Below are 19,219 nucleotides of genomic sequence, written 5' to 3' on the forward strand. Positions count from 1 at the left end.
AAATTCTACTGCTTCTTCATTCTTTAACAAGTATTTCTTCAGCACCTATCAGGCACTATTCCAGAAGTCAGGATTGTAACAGAGAACAAAGCTGACGAATACCCCTGTTCTGTTGCTTATGCTATTGTGGAAGGAGACAGAAAACCTGTGTCCATATGTAACATGAGCTAAGAATTTTTGAGAAAAACCAAGCAGGGTAGCAGAGAGAAAATGACAGAGGGGAGTGGCTGGACTGTGTTTTTTAGAGAAAGTGGTTGGGGAAGGCCTTTCTGATGAGATGCCTCTCCAAGTCAGGCCCAGAAAGGGGTGAGAGAGAAGCAACTGGTTGGAGGAAGTCCTTTTCAGGCAGGAGGCTGAGGGAACAGCGCCTCCCAGTGGTGAGCGCTCCTAGCCCGTCTGAGGAATAGGAAGTCACTGTGGGAACATCCGGGCTCCTCAGTTTCCTCCTGGGCAAGTCCATGGGCCGGTTGAGAGGCACAGATGAATCATTTACATGGAGACATTTAAGTAAACCATCAAACACTGTATCAAAGTTATTCTCTTTATATTGACTTCATCAAATATTTGTAGAATGTCTAAATCATCATGGATCATGATTATTTACGATTCTGCCCTTTCATTTTTTCTTTTTTATTATTGAGGTGAAATCCACGTAATGTATAATTAACCATTTTAAAGTGTATGATCCAGTGAAATTTAGTGCCTTCACGTGATTGTGCAACCATTACCTCTATTTAGTTCCGAAATTTTTTCATCACCCTACCCTTTCATTTGTAAAAAAAAAAAAAAATTATTTATTTGGCTGCACAGGAGTCTTAGTTGCAGCATGCAGGATCTTCAGTTGCAGCATGTGGGATCTAGTTCCCTGACCAGGGGTTGACCCGGGGCCTGCTGTGTTGGGAGAACAGAGTCTTAGCCACTGGACCACCTGGGAAGTCTCTCATTTTTAATATTAGTTTGTCACCACTCTTTTTTTTTAATTTGTAATTAATTTGTTTGACTGTGCTGAATCTTAGCTGCAACGTGGGAGATCTTGAATTTTTGTTGCCATGTGGGATCTTTTTTTTTTTCTCTTCTTTTTCAGCTGTGGCATGCAGGATCCTATGTGAGATCTAGTTCCCCAACCAGGGGTAAGGCTAGGTCCCCTGCATTGGGAGCATGAAGTCTTAGCCACTGAACCACCAGGAAAGTCCCTGTTAGCATTCTTGAAAAAGGATTGTTCCCCCCATATCTGACTGTGCCCTTTCTGGCTGGCCTTTACCAATTCTTGTGATTCATCTATGTGTTTATTCAATAGATATTTATCTCACATGTGTTGTGCAGTAGGCACCATGCTGGTAGGTACCGGTAATACAGAAGACACACAGGTGCCCGAATTTAGGGGACTCATAATCCAGTGGAGGATTTAGACACTAACCATAAATTATCAGAAAATTGATTTAAATCATGATAAATGCTTTTTTTAAAAAAGTGCTTCCAGAATTACTCTTAAAGCATTTGTGAAATTATTAAAGCTACCAGAAGTGAGGTGCCACTAGCTACTAGAGCTTAGAATAACATGACTAAATTGTTTTTATGATTGTGCCCCTGGTTCAAAGACACTGGAGAGAAAGATCACCTCAGGAAAGTGACTTGGATGTTGTCAGGGCAGAGAGCAGAACGGCAGGCAGAGGTGAACACACTGGTACTTCATTCATTTCCTCCTGATAACAGCCGTTTGCAAGGCCAGATACTGTTACCGACCACTTCCATTTTATAGATGTGGAAACTGAAACTTAGAAGGTCCTTCCTCGCCTGAAGCCACCTGGCGCGCCTTATAGCCAATGTCTCCCTTCAGCCGTCTATCCGGCAAAGCTGAATAGCATTTTGTCCAATAGGGGGCAGTCGCGCATCTGGTTGGAAGAAGGCGTGCACGCCCGCGCCGGGCCTGCTCCAGACTTCCAGGAGAGGGCGCTGCTGGGCTGGCCTCGGAGTCGCCTGGCCGGATCTCCCTGGGTCCTGCCCTCCTGCCCCCTACCCGCCCACCTTCTCACCAAGACGCCTGACCCAGCAAGCCCTCAGCACCCTCGGGCCTTTTCTTACACACTGATGTGTGCATCTGTGTTTTCCTAGATGATTGTTTCTTAATCACGCTGTGGAATAACAAATCAGTAACCCAGTCACCTCAAGTGATGAGCTAGTGGTCACCAAAACACGGGGAACAGCCCCCTGGGCAGGAGCCACAGAAAATGCTAGCGTGGTCCTCGCGGCCACGTGGCGCAGCGGTGCCACCATGGTGCCGCCGTGGCACGTCCGTCATGTAGGCACAATCGTGGGGTTTTTTTCAGGCGGGATGACCTGGCAACATTTCCACCCCACCCACAGCTAGTTTCGCTTTCCTAATGTTGTTAAAAAGTACCTTCTAACTGAAGTAGGGTGGTTGAACAGGTTCCAACATTTTACTTAGCTTTTCTATGTGATCATTGAAGATTTCTTCCTTCTAGTGGGTCTTTTTCCTACTCTCTCTGGAAGAAGACCGGGACTGTCACCTTTGGCATTTGTCCAAAGTCCAGGTCCTAATAGCTTTTGGACTGCGGTTTTGGAAGAATTGCTTTTTAATCTGAAAAGTGCCAGCCTTATACAGAGCAGTAACACGTCCTGCCAAGAATCGTCAGTAGGCGGAGCTATGCTCATGTTCTGCTGACCTATCTCTTTTTAAAGGGGAAGGGGGCTGATTTGGTGGGGGGAAAAAAAAAGAAAATTGTGGATAGGTCAGTTTGGAAGATTGTATGAACCTTTGCTTTCTTCAACGTGATAAACTCTGGTTTATCAAAAAGAGCAGGCAGTGGGAGGAAACTGAGGTGTGAAGTGATTGCAAGATCCCTGCGTTCACCTACTAAGCTGAGTGCAACAGAGAAAGGCTTCTTTGAGCCGTGCTGTGGGAAGCCATGTGGCCTCAGCTTTTGGGACAATCTCAATTTCTGAGGCAGAAGACACTGGTCCTTTGCTGAGTGCATCAGACTGCCACCAATTCTCCGTTCTGAAAATATGGCCATCAGAGAAGCCTGTGAGCAGCGCTGTGAAACAGTTGTTACCTGCTCAGGAATGACCTTACCCAGGCCGTAAGCTCCCTGCGGGATTCCTCCACTTCCCTTATCATGCAAGTCTTTTGGTAATAATCACCTGCATTTGTAGGACCTTAAAGAATTTTTGATACAACAAGACACAGATTGGTTATTGACCTTTTTTTTTCAGTTTAGGCAACAAACCTCTTCTTTGGTGATTAAAAAAAAAATCATAGATGAAAAGAAGAGGAAAATGCAATGGAGATCAGTTCTAGGAAAGAAAAGAAAATTATTTGTGTCAGCAGTCCCAGCTGAGGCACACAAACCTGGGAAGACTTACCCTTTTTACAGGAATAGTCTTCTCTTTACCAGAGATTCATGCTTGGGCTTATTTAAATATGAGACTCTTCTGGAGGATGTAAGTAGGTAGGAGGATAGACAAACCAGAGGATAACTATCCAAAGCTGTTACTAGTGGAGGACGTCTTAAATGAAAACAAAGGGTCTGATTACCAGTGAGTCAGGAAGGGCTGAGATCTCCATTTAGAAAACCCTGACCTGTGCAGACATCAGGGCAGGTGCATAAAGCCAGGTGTAGCCAGGCTGACATGATCAGTCCCACAGAAGCGCCTCAAAGCAGAGGCTGTGGCCTTTTAGAGCTCCTCACTGCTGTGGTTTCTTGTTCAAAACACTCAGTGACTGTCAGACCCACATGTTGATTGGTCAGATTTGATGCATTTATAAGGAGAACGATCCATCCACTCGTGACCCAATCTGGTGCCGAATGAGAACGTGACGCTTCTCACCCCTCTCGCCTCTGGAAAAGGACTGAACAAGAAGGCAAAAGCTTCACATGCCCAGAGGCAAGCAGATGCTACAGAGATGAATTTTTTAAAAAAGAAATAAAGCGGGTTTAATCTGGGAGTTCGATCACCACGAAGAATGTGTTTCTATTTCATCACTCAGTTTCTGGTTCTGCCTTCCAGCTCAGACCTGCGTGTGCAGCGGCGGCTCCGGAAGCGCCTTCACTCTCAGCCCGTCTCCTTGCCCCCCGGGCACAGTCCCTCACGCGCACCTGGGCTGCTTCCTTCCAGGACACCCCCCTTTCCTGAGTCCTCCTCTGAACCTACCAAAGACAGAGAGATTGGGGCGGCACTCTCGGGTGGTGCTAGTCTTCCCGAAGGTTGTGCTCACCCCTCGGAAGAACTTCTGCTTGGTGATATTTCCGAGGAGTCCAGGGAGGCACCGCTTGGACACTGATTCAGTCGGGAGGGAGGTAGCACAGCTTTTCGATGCCTATCTAGTCCAGCTCAGTCAGCCTGGGGAAGGGCAGGTGTGTGTCTCCGGCTGCTGTGGGAGTGAGGGAGTGGCTTTAGTAACTTTTGCACCAAGAATCCTTCGGATGTTATGAGGTTTCTGCTCAATTCCCTCATCTTAAAGTTTTTACCCACTCATGCAGCATCCATAGGACTGGGGCTTCTCTTTTGTTTTGGGTATATGCATCTTCTTTTTACAAATTACGTTTTTTAAAAACAACTTTTATTTATTTGCTTGTTCAGAATTTCTGGCTATACCCTGCTGCATGTGGGATCTTAGTTTCTGGGCAAGTGATTGAAACCCCACCCTCTGCATTAGAAGGCAGAGCCTTGACTCCTGGACCGCCAAGCAAGTCCAGTCTTAGTTATATTCTCAAAGGAAAACTCACAAGAATGACAGACTCTGAAAAACATCAATGCAAAGAGGAGGCTCACGCTGTCAGGTCAGATCCAAGCGTGCAGGTTGGGGGCATAAGGAGAACAAATCTGCATTATTGGCCAGTGAAGAATTCCCTCTAAATAATCTTTAAAAATAAATATCATTTCCTCCTTTTATTTGCTTATTTATGGCTGTGCTGGGTCTTCGTTGCGGCAAGTGCTTTCTCTGGTTGCAGTGAGTGGTAACTACTCTTTGTTTAGGTGCGTGGGCTTCCCGTTGAGGTGGGCTCCATAGTTGCGGCTCCCGGGCTCTAGACACCGGCTCAGTAGTTGTGGAGCCTGGGCTTAGTTGATCTGCAGCATGTAGGATCATCTCAGACCAGGGATCGCACCCGTGTCTCTTGCACTGGCAGGCGGATTCCTTACCACTGAGCCACCAGGGAAGCCCCCCACCCAAATGATCTTTGAAAGGAATGGAACCAAGGGCGTGAGTCAGAGTACATGTAGCAGCCCTGGTTAGGAGGTTGTCTGTCCCATCTGTTAACAGATAGTTGCATGATGGGGGCAGCAAGCCCTGAATATCAGCAGTGCTCTGTAAAAAGAGCTAACAAAGTATTCAGCTACAGACTTGCTCTGCCTTCTTGTCCAGGCTGGCATGTGCCAGAAAGAGAGTAAAATATTGAAGGGGCAGCCCAAGTGTGAGTTCTGCAGAACAAACCGCCTGGAAAGGGAGAGCACCTTTAGATCCAGCGGAGCAGCGAGGGCCCAGATGAATGACGTTACCCACGTGTGCCTCCCTCGTGGGGAGCCCCGAGACTGCGGCTGTTTGGGGCTCAGAGTCACACGTGGGACACTCCAGCTGACAGTGTGGTTTCCTGCCCTACACATACCCTGTCAGCAGGATACCGTTGACATGATTTGCTTGCCGAATTATGGCACATCATGCACAATATCTTTTAAGTTCAATTAAATTAATGTTTAGAAATACTGTAGGTAGAAGAGGCCAGAAAAGCACTATAATAAACAGTGATTACTGAGATCAGAGTGCCTGGAACTTGAGCACCTTGTGGATTTGTAAGAGTTATCCAGAACAAGTCCGTGTCTCTTCTAGGAAGCATGTAAGTTCCTGAAGGAGATCAGCGCTGATTGAGCTATTTCAGGTAGCTCAGGGCAGACTAAGGAGGGGAGGGAAGAGATAGGACATCAGAAAACATCTCTGAATACCAGGAGTTGTTACCTCCCTCTGCAAAAACACCAGGGGCTGAATTGTTTGGGTCAGTTACGTAGGAAAAGAGACAGACTGAGGCAGAAACCCTGGGCGCAGACTTTGGAGGCCACATCCAGGGAGGAGAAGCCCACAGCCGCCTCTTTGACTTCACAGGTGACGTAGCTGAACCCCAGACCTCACTGTAAGATGTGGAGTCACTCTAAATTTATAAGCTTATTAAACTCACGTGTTTGACTGTCTACACAGTCCTCCTTTAGAGAAAACACACAGAATGCTTCCAGCCACACCTTCTTAAACCACTTGGCTGACAATTTTTTACTTCTAATTACTCTAGTGAGCGTCTCTATTATTTACAAAGTTTGGGGAAGGCGGGGGTGGGAGTGTAGAGGGGTCAAATTCAGCCCATCTTTTGGAGTCAGTCTGAACTGTCAGAGACCAGAGTAGAGGACCCCTGTCTCCCTCTCTGATTTCTCTCTCTCTCACACACACACATACACACGCATGCACACCCTCAACTATCTGATTTGCTGTGGCCCTGGGGCCAGGGTCAGGGTTTTTTAGTTTGTTTACACTTTTTCATTGGCTTCCTAGTTCACCCCAAAGCTCCCCCTCTCCATTCACTTTAAAAAAATTTTTTTTAAATTTTTTTTAAAATAAAAAAATAAAAATTAAAAAAATTTTTAAATTTATATGGCAGTGCTGGGATCTAGTTCCCTGACCAGGGATCGAACCTGGGCCCCCTGCCTTGGGAGCATGGAGTCTTAGCTACTGGACCACAAGGGAAGTCCCCCCATTCAGTTTTTTTTTCCCCCCATTCACTTTTGTTTCAGTAAAATGAGAAGGCTTCTTCTTCCCTTTCCTTTTTTTTTCCTTTCTTTTGTTAGTTGTTGGCCAGATCAATGAGACACTTGTCATAAAGTAGTTAGAAGTATTTTAGGAAGAGCATGGCCTGACTCGCTGTGGCACTTGGGTCAGTTCACCAGTCTCCACAGTCCAGGGCTTCCTTCTGTGGCCTTGGGGTTGGGGCCCGAGAGCAAGGAGCAGATGCTCTGGACACGGCCCCAGGTGGTACTGTGGGGTGGGTCGGCACTGCTCCTTCCTGACCTTGGCCTTGACACTGAGCCCCAGAAGTGGGATAAACAGTGATTTGACACTTCTTCAGCCACCCCTGCATGACTTGCCAGGCCGCACAGTTCCCACCTGTGTTCCAGGAACAGAGGCAGAATGAGAAGAGTGTGTCCTCTGATGCAGGTTGACAAGATGTTTTCAAGGATGAGGCAGCCGGGAACTGGGGAGCCCCACTCCCTTGTATGTAGAGGCGTCAGAGTTCTGACGGGAGGGCACAAGGACACCCCTCCTTCCTGGGGGCTCTCTCTCAACACAGCCAGTTAGACAGCCAGGGGCCGGGGACCAGGGGCCATCGAGGTAAACTGCAGGCCTCGTAAGCGAATGCTGTTGTCCCTCCCGGCTGGCGACAGCGTGGCCTGCCGCAGCGGGAACGTGACTGAAGGGCGGCTGTGCTGGGCAGGCGGCCCTCCCCACACCAGCTCCCCCCGGGGCGTGCCTTCACTAAACCTGTGCTGTCTGTGACTGTCAGGCCTCTTCCAAACTACCTTCCCTCATGGGTCATGAGGAGCTGGGTTTCTTTTTTTTTTAATTAATTAATTAATTTTGATTGGAGGCTAATTACTTTACAATATTGTGGTGGTTTTTTGCCATACATTGACATGAATCAGCCACGGGTGTCCATGTGTCCCCCCGTCCCGAATCCCCCTCCCACCTCCCTCCGGGTTGTCCCAGACCAGCCCTGAGCATCCTGTCTCATGCATCAAACTTGGACTGGCGATCTGTTTCACATATGGTAATATACATGTTTCAGTGCTTTTCTCTCAATCATTCCATATTTGCCTTCTCCCACAGAGTCCAGAAGTCTGTTCTTCACATCTGTGCCTCTTTTGCTGTCTCACATGTAGGGTCATTGTTACCATCTTCCTAAATTCCATATATATGTGTTAATATACTGTATTGGTGTTTTTCTTTCTGACTTACTTCACTCTGTATAATAGGCTCCAGTTTCACCCACCTCATTAGAACTGACTCAGATGCATTCTTTTTAATAGCTGAGTAATATTCCATTGTGTATATGTACCACAACTTTCTTATCCATTCGTTTGCTGATGGACATCTAGATTGCTTCCATGTCCTAGCTATTGTAAACAGTGCTGCATTGAACATTGGGGTACACGTGTCTCTTTCAATTCTGGTTTCCTCGGTGTGTATGCCCAGCAGTGGGATTGCTGGGCCATATGGCAGTTCTGTTTCTGATTTTTTAATGAATCTCCACACTGTTCTCCATGGTGGCTGTACTAGTTTGCATTCCCACCAACAGTCTAAGAAGGTTCCCTAATGTCTACACCCTCTCCAACATTTATTCTTCATAGACTTTTTGATGGCAGCCATTTCTGACCAGCATGAGATGGTACCTCACTGTGGTTTTGATTTGCATTTCTCTGATAATGAGTTTTGTTGAACATTTTTTCATGTGTGTGTTAGCCATCTCTGTGTCTTCTTTGGAGAAATGTCTGTTTAGTTCTTTGGCCCATTTTTTGATTGGGTCATTTAAGGAGCTGGGTTTCTTATGAGCATTCAATCTGCATCCCTAGAGAAGGAACCAGTGAACCCAGGACAGCCTCAGGAGCTGTCCTCAGGAGCCTCAGGAGAGCCCCAAGGACACAGGAATCTTCTGGAGACAATGGAGTTCAGGGGGTTTGTAGAATTGAGCCCAGAGTCCAGTGGGAGCTCATTAAACCCTGTTGAGAGGAACCTGGCAATTGTTTGAGGAAAGGGAGACAGAGAAGAGGCTGAGGAGATTGTGGAGCTGGAGGACGACAGGAGGAGAGGCTTAGTTATGCTAATTAATTAGACTCACTTGAAGGGAATAAAATTTTCATTGGGTGGCCAAAAGGAGTTCTTAGCAGAAAAAATTGCAAACTTCTGCACTGGGGATTGAGAAAGGTGTGATGGGCAAATTCCTTAGAAAGGAGGGAGACAAGGATTCCCCACCAAGTGGTTAGAAATAAGTGCTTTCACTGCTGAAGTGAAGTGAAAGTCACTCAGTCGTGTCTGACTCTTTGTGACCCCATGGCCTATACAGTTCATGGAATTCTCCAGGCCAGAATACTGGAGTGGGTAGCCTTTCCCTTCTCCAGGGGATCTTCCCAACCCAGGAACTGAACCCAGGTCTCCCGCGTTGCAGGCAGATTCTTATCAAGTGAGCCACACAAGGGAAGCCCTTCACTCCTGAGCCAGGGTTCAATCCCTGGTCGGGGAACTAAGATCCTACAAGCTGCATAGCTAAGCAAAAAAAAGAAAAAAAAGCGAGGGCCGGCAGGCTTCCCAGTCATGAGTGGATGTCTCCTGTGTTTCTGCCAATAAAATGTGCCATTTTGATGTCAGGTAACACTGAAGTGTTTTTGTGTGCATGTGTGTGGTCGTCTGCTGAGCAATTCTGAGTTTTAAGAAAATGTTGGTGAAGTCCGCAACCCACAGTTCCCGTCGCCGATGTTCCGCCCAGGCCGTGCTCGGGGGCCCTTGCTCCCGGCCCCTCGCCCTGGAGCACGTCCTTCTGTCAGGACCCTTGCCCTTCCTCCAGGAGAGCTGGGCTCCGGCCCTGGCGCGTGGGGTGGGGGGAAGTGCAGGAGAGTCCTCTCCTCTGCGGTGTCGTTGCCACCAATCGTTGAAGGCTTTGCGCTGAACCAAGATGACGTAGGGTTGACACCACGCGCCAGGAGCGGGAGCTTGCTTGCCTCGAGTTACAGGAGCAGAGAGAAAGGCTTAGTTCCAGTTGGCACCTTCAGCCTCAGTCAGAGGGTGACAAGAGCCTCAGAGGCTGGCTGGATGTCTGAATGTCGCTCTGCTCACTTGGATGAAGGGACTGGCTCTCTGGGAATTAGAGGCACAACTGGGGCTTTGACTAGATTTTTAAGATAAAATTGGCAAGGACACGATACGGAAACCCAGGTTGCCATTTTAATCCCAAACTGCTTCCTCTGGAGAATTGGCATAGCCGGTGGCTGGGACCACAGGCTGAGCCTCTTTGCAGGTGGCTGGGCGCACTCAGGGCTCAGGTTACCAGGCAGGTGGTGGGTCACCTTTGTATGCAGAGAACAACCCATTTTCACTTGTTCAAAACACTGACCCACTTCTCCCTGTTTGTTCTTGCGGTTGCTCATGTCTCGGGATCCCTGAGGCCAGAAATCCACTCCTTCTCTCAGGGATGGGGAGCTAAGCTGGGAGGGACTGGACACTTCGGAGCAGAGTGTTCTGTGGGCTGCTTGGAGAGGATGGCCCAGACGCAGGCCAGACCCGTGGTTACAGCACCCCTCTGCGTCCCCCAGGGGAGGAATACAGCTGAGTTGGCATCAGCCTTCCAGCCAGTCCTTGTTCACAGCTTGGAGCCAACTTGGTTCCCTCTTTCATGGGAGATAAGGCAAGAATAGATTTGTTTGTCCAGGTGCAACCTGTCCAACGGCTGTCGTGGGCACAGGAGTGTCTTCAGGGCGTAGTGTCAGATCCAGGCCCCCCTGACATCTCTATTTTCGATCTGGGTGTGCTGTAAACAGCGGGTTGATTCAAAACTGGGAGGTGTCGGGAAACCCCTTGGGCAGGAGATTTCGAAATGAGATTCGGATTAGAAAAAAACACAGTGGGGTGAGGTTCTCAGGAATGAAGGAGACCAGGAGAAACTCTCGTCCTGGCACTTGGCTGGATAGCGGGGACAAACAAAAAGCCGAGAAGCGCCTAGAACAGGAGAGAGGCTGCTGAGCTGAGCAGGAACGCCGGACAGCCCTTGCCGGTCTCTCCCCGCTGCTTCCGCCTCGGAGACAAGAGGCTGTGACTCTGTTCACCAGGCGAAACCACACAGCCGAGCAGCGCTTTCAGTCTAGGCATGTCGGCACCAGCAAGGCCTGGATACATCAGAGGCTCCCGCAGATCGGGGAGGGGCCTGGGGGCCAGGAAGTAGGGCTGGCAAGAGTACCATGAGAAAAAGTCAGAGAAAGATTTTAAATGGCTTGTTGGATAATTGAGGAAGGGACTAGTGAGGGGGCGAGGAGAGATGTGCATGAACCCTCAGGTTTGGTGGCCCCGGGAGGAGGGGGCGGCTCCCCCACTCCCCGCTACTGACCAGTGGCCGTCTGTGCAACCTCAGCACACGGTTGTCCTCTGTGCTGTAGCTCAGGCATCAGGTCACTCCAAGTATCTGTGACATGAAGAGCACAGATGAAGCTGCTGGCTGAACCCAGAACCAGAGAGAGGTGGACAAAGGGAGAAGGGGGGATACTGAGCATCGAGGAGAGGAAGAGCAACCAAAATGACCCCAAAGAAGAAAAGGGGGTGAACAGAAGGAAAGGCATCCTAATAGGAGCAAAAAAGCAAGAAAAGAAGCCTGAAGACGAAGCACGTCATTTGGAGGACTTGGGGAGGAGCAGTCAGGAAGGCGTCTCCAGGGACTTCCCTGGTGGTCCCATGGCTAAGACTCCCCGCTCCCGAGGCAGGAGGCCTGGGTTCGATCCCTGGTCAGGGAACTATGATTCCACATGCCGCAGCTAAGACTGCCCACAGCCAAATAAATAAAAATGAATACTAAAAACAAGACTGAGTCTCCAAACATGGTCAGTATTAGAAAGCTTGTCAGCAATAAACCCCCTTCTTCTAGTGGGATGCAGAAAGTGGTGCTCTTGGAAGATGTTTGAGGCCACCCTGCATGAAAGCTGTGAAAGGCGCTGTAGGAGCCAGCTCCCTGGTTCTGAACAAGAGGGGCTTGTGATTCACAGGCGTGCCCGCCTCCTCCACCCACAAGCCATGGCTTCCCCCATCTCGCGCAGGGTGGGGACCCATCTAACCGGAACCACCACCCAGCCTCTCCCAGTCTCCTTAGATGACGAGTGTGGCATCCTTGGTCCACCCACCTCAGCCCCCAAGCATTTTGCCAGAACATCAGTAAACAACCCTAGGATGCCTTTTCATCCATCTTCTCCTCCTTTTCACCGCCAGCACCAGACTCCCAGGGAGTTCTTTTCACTTATTACATATTCTTTCCTCAAAGAGTAGACAGTGAATCGCTGCACACTTTCCTTCAGGCTCATTTTATTTTCATTTTTACGTGCTATGACCAGACCGGGAAATCCGAGAGTTTTCCTGAACCGCATATGGACACTTGCCCCTCAGTTCCCACATGTCCAGCGCAGCCCTGACGGCAGCAGCTGGCCAGCTTTCTTGCTCAGGCTCAACCGGAGGTGAACGTTATTAACTACAACAGCTAACATTTGTTTAGGGCTTTTGTGGGGTTGGGGTGCTCACTGCGAGGCAGGTGGGTTCTTAGTTCCCCAAGCAGGGATCCAATCCATGCTCTCTGCAGTGGAAGTACAGAGTCTTTACCACTGGACCACCAGGGAAGTCCCTGTTTAGGGCTATTTACCTTGCAAAGAAAATAATCATCTTATTTGATCCTTACAATATCCTACATTACTGTTACTTCCACTTTCTAGACATTGAGTTTCAGAAAGATAAAGCTGCTTCCTTTGTGTCAACTGGTGGACCTAGGATCCATTCATGTTCTTTACCTCCAAATCCTCTGTGTCTTCTATCGGAGGTCATGGGCCCCTGGGGGCTTCAGAGCACCTTCAGAGTTGGGATTCCTGGATCCCTTTCCTGACCCCCAGCTGACCTTGGGCCTCGGCCTTCCTCCCCTAGTCCCATCCTACCCCACCTTTATGATCACCAAGCAGGAGAAGACTGCCACTTCTTGGGGATGAGTGTACACAGAAAGCAACAATTCTTACATCTCCTCTGCCAAGGACCCTTTCAAAGTCACCAAGGTTTCTTTTCATTACAAAACCGACATGGGATCATTGTAGAAAAGTACAAAATATAGACAGACAATCAAAAGAAAATAAAAATCCTAATTCCACCACTGAGGAATAACTTAGTGCTGTGAATGTCACGTTGTCTGGTCTTCTATAGCTTTTATGATGTGTACATCAGCCTACCTGTGTTTACAAAAATGGAAAGTGCACCTACCCATAACACTGATTTTTAAACTTAATATATTGTAAATATTTTCCCCTTGGTAAATACTTTCATAACATCGTATTTAATGGATACACAACATTTCATTATAATTTTTGATGGTAACCTAGGGGTAAACATTTGGATTTTTCCTACTTTCTCATTGAAATAATCAGTTTTATGATAGACTTCTATATCTGGTTTTAATTTTAATTTTTCTTTACTTGATTATGAATGAAGTTTTTTTTTACATGATTTTTATCACTTGAAGCTCTTTCATAAACAGCTCATGCATATTATTTCCCAGTTTTCAATATTCTGTATTTTCTTTTTCTTGTTGATATGCAGGGATTCTTTATTTTAGGGCTAAAATTTTATCTGTCAAATTCATTTTGACACCACGTCTTTTTTCTTTTCTTCTTTATTTTTTTTTTAATTATGTATTTATCTTTGGCTGCACTGAGTCTTCACTGCTTTGCTCAGGCTTTCTCTAATCGCTGTGAGCAGGGCCTACTCTGGTTGCTTCTCATTGCCGTGGCTTCTCTTGTTTCAGAGCACAGGCTCTAAGCACACAGGCTTCAGTAGTTGTAGCCTGAAGTCTCCGTAGTTGTGGTGCATGGGCCTAGTTACTCTGCGGCATGTGGAATCTTCCTGGGCCAGGGATCGAACCCGTGTCCCCTGCGTTGGCAGGTGGATTCTTATCCACTGTAGCACCAGGGAAATCCCTTTCTCTTTTTTTTTTGCCACACTGTGCCTGCAGGATCTTAGTTCCCTGACCAGGGGTTTGAACCTGCACCCCCTGCAGGGGAAGGGCAGATTCTTAACCATTGGACCACCAGGGAAGTCCTTTGACACCACGTCTTCATGCACCATTTTGAGTGTGGGAATGCTTCCCCTACATCTCCCAACCAGGCCATGGATGCTCTTTCTCCTCTACTGTCTCTTCAACAAATTCCCCACCAACAGAGCAAACTTTGTAGAGGGCTCCTCCTCAAGTGTCCACCCTCAGAAGCACCCTGGCCTCCTTAGGGAAGGTCATTCCTCTTTGCCTGGGCACCAAGCCCCCATCCCTCTGCCCCCAACTTCTAGGACATCATTGACTCCTTTTTCACAGGCTGCTTCCTGGGGGTGATGTGGGCCCCTCAGAGGTTCTATCAGAAAATCCAGCTGTGAACTTCTCAGAAGCCTGGAGGATGGCAGAGAAGAAGACTGTGTCGGGGTATTAGTATCAGGGGCCGGTAGGGCAGGAAGTACTGATCGGGTCTGTCTGGGCAGGAACAGAGAACCCGACTCTCCAAGGGCCCCTCTTGCTTCTGAGCCAGCCCCAATGCAGGCCCCGGGGCTGCCAGCCTGCCCTCCTCTTCCTGAGTCTTCGGCTGGCCCTCTCCTTTGCCCTGTGATTACCGCTGCAGGTTCTGCCTCTGGCAGAAGGGATGGGAGTCCTACCAGTTCTCCTGGCCAGCTTCACCAACCCACCTGCGCGTGGAGAGGGGGAGGTGCCCAGGCCTGTTGCCTGGAGTCCCCCCAGAGGCGGGGGAGGCCCGGAGGAGCGGGCTGGACTGGACAGGCCGAGGGGGTGAGGAAAGGATGAGTTTCTTACAGGCCAAGATCACTACCTGGTAATCTGGGTCTGCAGGGAGAAGGTCAGGGCAGGCGTGGGGGCAGGTGCTGGAGTTCCCTTCAGAGTTCCTGCGGTTTGGAACATCCTGGCTCCCGAGCATCTCCCTGCCTGTCCTTTGGAATATCTGAAGATGGCTGTGGCTGGAGCTAGACCCCGACACCCTTGGCCCCCTTGGGCTCTCACCGAGGACTTTTGGGCTTAGGAGTTTCTGGGACCCTCTTTTCTTATATTTTCACACATTTCCTAGGAATACAGTGTGACGCCCATCTGTGAGAGGCTGCGAGGCTCCAGCCAGGTGCCTGCACAGTGGTGGCTCTGCCGGGTAGCCACTGTGAACTTGGCCTCCTGTTGACATTTCTAGGCGTCGCTTTCCCAGTGGCAACCCACTCCAGTATTCTTGCCCAAAAAACCCAACCGACAGAAGAGCCTGGCAGGCTACAGTCCATGGGGTTGCAGAGAGACAGATATGACTGAGCACGCAGGTGCAGTTTCTCACCTGGAGAGTTCAGACCTTGGGGCTAGGGCACCAATCACCAGACAGGCAGTCGTGGGGGCTCATCCGTGTCAGGGTTTCTCCCACCTTTGTCTCTCCCCAGCTCTGCTGACATGGGGTCGCCCCTTCCTTCTCCCTGGCTCTAGTGCGGCTCCACCAGGGCAAGGTGAACCCCGGGGCGCAGGGACCTCACCGCCCCCCCGCACCCCCAGGGCTTCAGCACAGGGCTCAGCGCAGAGTAGGTGCTCATGGAGGGAAAGGTTCTCCCGCCACCTGATCGTGAAGGGCTGGAGAGACAGGAGTCCCAGCCTGAGAGTCAGGCCTCAGACTGGAGCCCATGTGACCCTGAGCAAGGCATTTCATCTCCTTGAGCTTCCATTTCTTTGTCTAAAAATAGGAACAGTAATAGCCACCTCCCAGAGTTGTTGTGGTGGTTAGCAATGATGTCAGAGGGGAAGCGCAGCGCCGTGTGTAGTAGGAGCTCAATAAATGCCAGTGGTGATCAGCTGCTATTAAAGGGCCGGTGACGCGGCCCCAGGAGTGCCAGGCTCAGCAGTGAGCAAGGCGGCATCTCTCAGTGCCCCGAGCCTCTCCCGGTTTGGTCTCCCACCTTGAATGCCACGGTCCATCTGTCCACCGACGGGCAGTGTGGACCCGCAGCCTGGACACAGAGCTCACTCACTTGCTCTCTGCCCTGGGCCGCCCTGCCCTGGCTTCCTCTCTGTGGAGGTGGGAATGCGGTGGGGGGCAGGTGATCCACCCGCAAAAGTTAAGTCACCAGTGAGGTCTTCGGACAGGTGGATGCTCCCGCTTGAGGGTTTGGCAGGTTGCACCGTGCAGCTGGCTCCCCACCCTTCACATCTCTGAGCATGTTTCTAGATGCCTGATGTGTGTCCTACTGTGAAAACTTGGTGGGGTAGAAATCGTCTCCCTCATTTTCTGTGCAGAGAACATGTGAGGAAGAGAGGACATGGATCGCTTGATACCCAGCTCTTATACGTTTTCAGGAAATAGAAACTGGAAGACATCATTGTCTACGTCCCCCTCGGGCCAGGGCCAGAATCTCCACACCTGACTCACGTCCCCTCCAGCGCTGGTGTGGGACCTGAGCCTCCACGTGTCAGTGTCAGCCGCCTGGGGACAGGGGGCTGCCAGACAACGAGGGCCGTCCCTGAGGAGATGACTGGGGGGTGGACGGATGAAGTGTCAGACAGACTCGAGCGGACTTCCCTGGAAGTCCAGTGGTCAACACTCCATGCTCCCAGTGCAGGGGGTCAGGGAACTAAGATTCTGCATGCCATGCGGTCAAAAAGAAAAAATTCAAAGCAGACTCTAGGAACTAGGGAAGGGGGCTGGGATGAGGACACAGAGGGCAGGCTGGTCTCGGACATGAAGAGGGTGGGACATGCTGGGTCAGGTGACTGCCCCTGCCTGAGGGAATGGGCTCCTCCTGGGTGGCCCCAAAGACCAGCCAGGGTATCCCTTCTCTTGGCAAGACCACCCAAGCCCAGGCTCCCAACTGGTCTTCCCCATCCAGGGTTTCCTTTTCCATTCCATTCTCTTCACTCTCATTTTTTGGGCTTGGAAGTCATGACCACCACTCAACCTCTTAGAATTCTTGGAGTGGAAGTGTTGAAGATTATTTTGTCCAGCCTTCAGCTCCCCCACTTGAGTCCCTGAAGAAATTCCTAACAAATGGCTTCCCAGGCCCAGCCAGCAGACCCCAGGCACACTGCCTGGGGGTGCCTCCCTCCTGAGCTGCTGCCCCAGGGCTCCTCGCAGTGGGGGCCCGCACCCCTCTGATGCTCACCTCTCTGCCCAGGTTCTGCCCGCTGGATCCACCGGAATGAGCCTTTCCCCCTGCTTTAAGTCGGCAGCCATGTGGTTGGTCTTCCCCACTCACAGGACAACCTTCTCAGCCTTCTGCACCTCCTCCTTTCCGCTGCAGTTTGTCAGTGAGTTTCTTCAGGAGTTTTATTGAGATGGGGGCCTAGAGACATGAAGTCGTTAGGACAGAAAGGACCTTTCAACTTGGGGACCCGCCTCATTTTATAGATGAAAAACCGAGGGGTTTGGTCGCTTGCCCAAGGCCCCACAGCCAGCCAGAGACAGGGCTGGGCCTCAAGTCCTGTGTGCATAGTCGCTCAGTCGTGTCCGACTCTCCGGGACCCCATGGACTCTAGCCCACCAGGCTTCTCTGTCCATGGGGATTCTCCAGGCAAGAATACTAGAGTGGGTTGCCATGCCCTCCTCCAGGGGATCTTCCCGACCCAGGGACTAAACCCAGTTTTCCCCCATTGCAGGCGGATTCCTTACCATCTGAGCCACCAGGGAAGCCCTATCTCTGCTCTTTCCCCGCCCCCATGGACTCCGGGTCACACTGGCGCTCCTTTGGGCAGCTCCGTTCCCAGTGATGTGTTGAACTTCAAGTTGACTAAAAGCCCCAAATTGTTTTATAACTTCATTTTCTTCTGATTATAAAAGATAATATATGTTCATTGTAAAAACATTAGAAAATGCATACAAATATACAGTCTAAATCTTCACTGCATTTCCTGGTGTTGTGAAGTTCCCTCTGCCCTGCACTTGGTTGCTTTGCTTTTAGATGTATAAATAGGACTCTCCCTCCATCCTCCTTTAGGCCAGACGTCTTACTAGGTCCCAGCCAGCTCTTCTGTCTCTCAGAAGAGAGAGTCTGTCTCTTGTTTGGTTACCAGTTCTTATTGGCACCTGGGCAGGGCTCAAAAAACACCTGTGGTGTGGCTGAATGAATGACAGCGTCGGGACTGGCAATGGGACCGGTGAGGACCTCCGCCCAGCCCAGGGCGCACGCCTCCTCTCTTCTGGGTCGGATCCTACCCTCGCCCTCCCAGAAACGCCTTCCCTCCTCTTTTGTTCTCTTCAGACCCTCCCATTTTTTCCGGCCCAGCTGAACCCCACCTCTTTCAAGAAATCTTTACTCTTTCAAATCCAAAAGCCTCCTTTCGGGTCCCACTGCATTGGTCGTAGGCCTGCACCACTTACCCGTAGTTATACATTGACTTGCATTAATCTCTCCCCTCTGCCTGGCGGCAGGCTCTTTCCTGGTCCACGGAGGCCCACACGCGGCAGCCATCCTGCAGAGGCTGGAGATCACTACGGGCCCGCAAAATGTGACCGTCTGGCCTGACCTTGTCGGGCGGTGTCCCACCCCTGAGCCCTGCGGAGGAGGGGGAGAGAGCAGAGCCTCAGAGGGAGCCCTCCCCCCAACCCCCATCCCCGGCTTCCGGGAAACCTTGCTCCTGCTAAAGTTTACATAGCAGTTAATCATCTGGGCTTTGACAATGGGTTCTGCTCATCCTGGGACATGGAAAAATGGGATTTGGTTTGCCTTTCACATTGGGAGGCTTCTAGAGATAAAGAGAAATCCTCTGTGCCTGGCTATTTAAAGAGACACAGGGAGGGCTAGGGGCCCTTCCACCCTCTGCCTTCACACGGGAGAGCTATGGAGGTCAGATCAATGTTTCCCTTTCTCCTCACAGCACCAGAGCTGCCAACGTCTCCCAGAACGTACGCCAAGGGCCCAGGCCTGGCAGCCGCCTCCTCCATGCCTGGCGAGGCTGTGATGGAAGAACACTGAACAGGCACTCAGGCACCCGGGTCCCAGAGTGATCAGGTCTCCCCAGTGATCCTAGGTAGGTGATGGGCACGGCCATGTGATCTCTAAGTTTCCCCCTACTTTGAGTTGCCTAGAGGTGCCATGCCATCTGCCAACCTCCCCATCAGCACTCTGCGCCCATCCCAGAGTGTGGCTGGAAGGTCAAGGGTGCTAATACACAGTGTACCTGGCCTGGAACCAAGGCTATTTGGGTGTGACCATCCCCACAGCGAAGTGTCTGACCCAGAACTGACAAGAACTTCGTGCCCTACTATTTAGGGAATGCGGCTCTTCCTCCTATGGCCCTGGCAGGGTATGGGACCTGTGGCCACCACGGAGAACAGAGCGGGGTCCTGGGGTCAGCAGGCACTGACTGCTCAGACCATGGGCAGGCCCCTTAATTGAGCAGGTTCCTGTCTGGACTTGAGGGCCACT

The 19,219-nt window shown here is 50.4% G+C and overlaps 1 long non-coding RNA gene across 1 annotated transcript in view; it reads left to right on the top strand.

Annotated features, from left to right (window-relative positions):
- LOC133065972 (uncharacterized) overlaps positions 1–18,816 on the top strand; it is a 30,806-nt gene extending 11,990 nt beyond the window's left edge. The window contains exon 4 of the long non-coding RNA XR_009695047.1: positions 18,669–18,816. This is a non-coding gene — a long non-coding RNA (uncharacterized LOC133065972). The remainder of the gene's footprint in view (positions 1–18,668) is intronic.
- The last annotated feature ends 403 nt before the right edge of the window (positions 18,817–19,219 follow it).

The sequence above is a fragment of the Dama dama genome, chromosome 2 (assembly GCF_033118175.1).
Source record: "Dama dama isolate Ldn47 chromosome 2, ASM3311817v1, whole genome shotgun sequence".
Taxonomy (NCBI): domain Eukaryota; kingdom Metazoa; phylum Chordata; class Mammalia; order Artiodactyla; family Cervidae; genus Dama; species Dama dama.